This window comes from Echinops telfairi, unplaced genomic scaffold, assembly GCF_000313985.2.
Source record: "Echinops telfairi isolate 266 unplaced genomic scaffold, ASM31398v2 ScPeMD7_21;HRSCAF=78, whole genome shotgun sequence".
Lineage (NCBI taxonomy): Eukaryota > Metazoa > Chordata > Mammalia > Afrosoricida > Tenrecidae > Echinops > Echinops telfairi.
In genome coordinates this window covers 2805630-2811062 of record NW_022103918.1, presented here as the reverse complement: position 1 = coordinate 2811062, position 5433 = coordinate 2805630, and the positions used below count along the sequence as shown (strand labels likewise).

Genomic DNA, 5433 nt, shown 5'->3' with positions numbered 1-5433 from the left:
TCTCTCTTGCATGGAGGGGTTGGTGCATTTGACCAGGCTGACTTGTGGATAGCAGTCCAAGGCTCACCTGACAGTACCATCCAGATGCGACTACCTTCAGTCACAGTATCGTACTCATAGTTCTTTCTCTGACTGCATTCCTATGAAGCGGGCCCTTCATATGAAACAGGCTTTCTTCACCTCATAACTATTGCCATTTCGAACCTGATCATTCTTACAATGGGTGGGCTATCCTGTGCACTGTGAGATGTTCATTACAGTCGCTGTCTTCTTTCTATGCACTATGTGCCAGTATCAATCCCGGAGTACCACAAATTAAAAAACTAGTCTCCGTTATTGTTGATGGTTGCCATTGAGTCCATTTCAACTCCTGGCAACGATGTGGGTATAAAGTAGAACTGTACTGTCTGGGGTTTTTAACACTGTGACCTTTTGGAAGTAGTTTGCCAGGACTTAATTCCGAGGTAACTTGGAGGGTGTGTGTGTGAACACCCAGCCTTTTAGTTAGTAGCAATGTCCTGGGCCCGAGGGGTCAGGGAAAAAAAACAGATGAAAACTCTCTCCTGTTGTGAACCACTGAAGTATAGGGGTTTATGAACCCTAATTTACACTAACTCAAGATTCTGGTTAACAGAGTGTAAACTTTTCTCTTTTTTTTTCAATTATTTTATTGGAGGCTTGTACAACTTTTATCACACTCCATCCATCCATCCATTGTGTCAAGCACATTTGTACATTTGTTGCCATCATCATTCTCAAGCATAATTCTGGATACGAACTTTGTGAGGATTATCTATGTTATATGTAGGTGGCATGGCTTGATTTTAGTTGGAAGAAGCATGTGCCCAAAGGAAGTGATTTTTGCCTCCATGGAGAGACTGCCTACAAATGGAAGGAGCTAAGGAGCTGACTCAAGGATTCCCTGATGACTTTTATGGCTTGCCTCAAAGAAAAGATTCATCTTTTATTATAGGCAAAGAAAACTTAAAAAAAAAAAAAGGTTTTCCCTTTTTTGGGGGGGTGGGGGGGGAGTGTGTGTGTGTGTCTCGGCAACACTACTTCTTCTCCACATCCTGCTCTGCAGCCTCCTTGGCCCTTTTCGCTCGGATGCCAAAGAGCCGGGCGTTGGCACAGGCCATGTGGAGACTGGCGAAGGCCTTGAAGTCCTCCTCTTCTTGCGTGATAACCCGGGCTTTCTCCTTGTAGACGTTTCGCATGGGCATCACAGGTCCAGTTTGAGTTCCTCCGCAGAGCTGTCTCCCTTCCTGGGGGCCGAGGGCTTCCTGGGGAAGAGGATGCGCTTGGAGCGGTACTCCTTCAGCCGCTGCCCATTGGCCAGCAAGGACTCGGTGGACTTGTTCCGCCTCCAGGGGTCCACGGAGATGCCGATGATGCGGGCCACCTTCTTGTGGATGCCGACCACCCTCAGCTCTTCCAGGCTGAAGCCCCAGCCTGCACGGACTTTGGAGTGATAGCGCACCGTCGGGCAGCGCACGATGGGCGATGAGCTGGATGGGGCGATGCGGCCGGCTTTAGCTTGTCGGGCCTTGCGCCTGCGTGTCATCCGCGCCGGCTGGTTGAACCACGTGGACACATAATGCTGCCAGTCCTTGTGGAAGTGGGGCTTCAGGGTCATGCTGCCTATGGCCCTCCTCCAAGTGGAACGGCCGAGCGGAAAGTGTTTTTCTGTCATTTAGGTATCACATGACACCTGCTCCAGTCATTAATGCTCACTATTTTTCAAATCAAAACTAAAATGTTCCGCTGGACTATTTCAAGGTGAGACAGTAATAGTCACAGAAAGAAAGGACATTTCCAAATATCAGAATTGAGGATCTATTCAGCTGTGTAGTCAGAAGTGCGGATGCTTACACACAGTGCTTAATACTTGAATTTTGAACGCTGAGATGATGATTTTGTCCAAAGCAGGTGTTCATATCCTGAGGGGGACATGGAGTTTGGGCATTCCTACAAACTAACACAGGTCACTGTGACCCTCAGACTTTTTCCTGCGTGTGGAGCAGAAACGAGGAAACCTGTGTTGTCACTCCTTTGTATGGTTCAGGTGAGAAGTTGGTTGGAAGATTACACAATTTTTATGTAATTATAATTTCTTGAGGGATTATCGTAATCCTAGAGAAGAATTTGGATAACGTATGTAATCACAGAAGAAAGGGATTTACATTTGTTAAGGTAGAGGTAAGAAGGAGACTAGCAGAGGACAAGGTGTCTGCGAAAGATGAGCTTTGGAAGCAGCAAGACGTTTGATGGCTGGAGCATTGGGAAGATAGAGATACATGTGTGTGCGTGTGTTTCAGCTTGAACTTGGCAAGTGTTCTGTTTATTGCATTTATTGATAACTTTAGTAATGGATAAAGAAAGGAATTTGCATCAGTTATTTTTTTCAACAATATTCATGAGTGGTCAAGGAAGATAAAAATAAACAGGCCTACATTCTGATCAACCAATAGGATTATTCTGCTATTATCAACAGCAGGGTCATTCTGAGTTAGAATTGACTCAATGGCAGTGGAATTATCAATATCAATGTAGTACAAAATTACATAACTTTAGATTGTCTTCCAGACTTGCAAGGCAAACTTTTGTGGTGAATACATTTTACCTAGATGTTGAAGCACAAGTCAAAATTAAGGGCTTTTAAATTATTATTTTGATATACAACATTATTTCCCTTAGGATTGAAAATAATCAAGGTATTAGTAAACCAAACACTCATGTCATTAAGAATACCTTTAAAAATTCAATATTTAATGTAAGATTACTTTGTACCCAGATGCATCATAGATCATTAAGTGTAATTCAGTAAAATAATTTTAACACAACTTGGTTAGTTTATTGACTGATAAAAGTTTGAATAATGTAAACAGGAGGGGTGCCTCAATTCTAATATCCCATCGTGAAAGATTACCTGCTGAGAAAATAATTATTCCCTTAATAAATGGTCTGTGTTCATGTTGCATATTTCTGCTGTTCTCCATTGTCTTCAATATTGGCCACTGCCAGAGGCAACAGTTAGACAAGATAGACAAATGGTCTGATCTGGAGTGGCAAAGGCTATGTTTCCTTAATACAGTCTCCTGGAATGACAGCGGTTATGTATTTTTAAGTCCGCTCTTCCATTATGGCGATAAATGGTTATTTAAATACAGTCAGGTTCAAATTACACCAGTGGAAAATGCAGCAGGGAAAAGGATCAAAGACAAAGAACTTTTAATAAATCTCATCTCTCCTCACGTTATATGAGGTAATTTCTATGCCAGATGGCAGATGTTTATGCTGGTACTTAAAAGAAGTAAAAATTGAATGGATCTAAAAACTTAATTGTTTTTACTTTAAAAATGCTCTCAAGATAAGAGAGACTGATAAAGGCTTAATTTACAAGGATTACAAAAATTTATAATTTTAAGTTTGTAAAGTAACTAACCCTAAGCAAATCATTCTGATTTTGAAAATATTATAGATTTTTTTCATATTATTTTCAGGTAAGTTTGGAAACCATAAAAAAAATTTTTGTGTGTGTGTGCCCCTACCCCTCCTCAGCCATCAGGTCATTTTCTAAATAGATGTTATTGCTACCCAATTCTAGAGGACGATAATTCAACGTACCAATGATTGTGTATGTCCCTTAAAATTCATTAAAAAACTGAGCTATTTTGAAAGACTTGATCTTTATACAGCAAAAATCAGAAAAGTTACTTGTTTAAAATAGTTTTATTATGATGAAGATTAACACAAATGGCAGAAACGTTTCTTTTGGAAAGCACAAAATTGCTACCTGGGCAATATCTGTTTACCAAATCCACTTTTATCAATTACCAAAAAGAAAGCTCTTCTTTTATGGAAAGTTCACCTTGGTAGAGAAATCTTTTATTGCTAATACCTTTAAATTTATTGTTTTAAAACCCAGACACAACTAATTGATATATGGGTAATTCCTTTCCTTTTCTTTGCTGAAAATATATTAGCAATGATCAGATACATATCCTCCTTTCTTGCAGGATGAAGTTCTTAGCAGATGGTTTTAGAAAGTGTTACTGAAGAAAAAAATGTGAGCCCAGATAACTCTAGCAATTACATGACTTGGGTATTTAGAAAAATCCCCAAACATTTATTTTATACTATGAACAATATAGAACAATAGGTAATCAGTGAAAAACATTATTTAATTTAGTGTAGTGAATCTTATTCCAGTTATGGATCAAGGCACTTAAAAGTGTGCAATATTCTTGAGGTCTTATTTTGAACAATCAATTAGACAAATTTCAATTTAGTGCTTAGGATGAGTTTGCCATTATATTTCATGGACAGGAATATAAAGTAATTATTTCCTCAATTTATTTACATTTATGTGTGTAAAGACAAGAGAACTTTGAGATGGAGAGAAATAGAAAACAAAACAAAACAGAAACCCTTTATCTAAAGCTGTTTTAGCCTCATTTTTTTTTTCAAAGCCCATACAAATTACGGTTATGTTGCTTGGAGATGGTGTTATCAATTACACAGCCAACATAGGATGGGTTACATTGCTAATCTGTGTGATTCTGGCTTCCTTTCTGTGCACAGAGGCCTCACTTACAAGAACTCAACCTCAATGGACTTCGTTGATTCTTTGCCCAAGAGCAAGCTTCCTTACGACAAAGTTGATCACTTTTCAAATAGTCTTCCCAAGTCAAGCCTAGTTGTTCCTTAGCTTATCACGTGCCTAGGGAAGAATAATGAGCAGGTTTATGGTCCCTCAAGCTATAAGCTCACTGTCATGAAGTCGATTCTGACTCATAGTGACCCTGAAGGACAGAGTGGAACTGTCCCCGAGAGTCTCTGGGCCTGTAAATGTTTATGGGGGTAGAAAACTTCCTCTTTCTCCTATGTATAGAGGGAATTTTTCAAACGGCTCACTTGCCAGTTAGCAGCGCACAGTGTCACCCACTACCCCAGCAGGGTTCCTATGTGGTAAGAATGGGTCTCACTCAACTCGGACCGAAGACTTGGTGGTTGAAAATCAACCAGTGGTACTGAGGAAGGAAAGTTCCAGCCATTCACTCCCATGAAGATGACAGCGAAGAAAACCCAATGGAACGGTTCTACTCTGACACACAGGAACAAAAAGATCTCAAAGTGAAATTGCTTGCATAAAATGAAGTTTTATTTTCCCCACATTTACTGGAACTGAGATATGGGGAAGGCTTATAAGACATTAGAGTATCATTCCACGAAATGCTGTCTATCTTGTTTCCCTGTCATTCCCTTGGGGCACCCTTATCGGTAAAGTGGGTTTACTACCAGTCCTGGAAAGGTTAAAGCAGAAGGCAAGCAGTTTCATTGTTACAGAAATTAGCTCTTAGGGAAGCTGATAGGCATAGATGTCATCTTTAGGATTAAAGTGCACCTGATCCAAGCCATGGTATTTTCGAT

The 5433-nt window shown here is 40.1% G+C and overlaps 1 pseudogene; it reads right to left on the bottom strand.

Moving 5' to 3' along the window:
- Positions 1-1055: 1055 nt before the first annotated feature.
- LOC101655699 lies at positions 1056-1636 on the bottom strand (annotated as a pseudogene).
- Positions 1637-5433: the final 3797 nt, after the last annotated feature.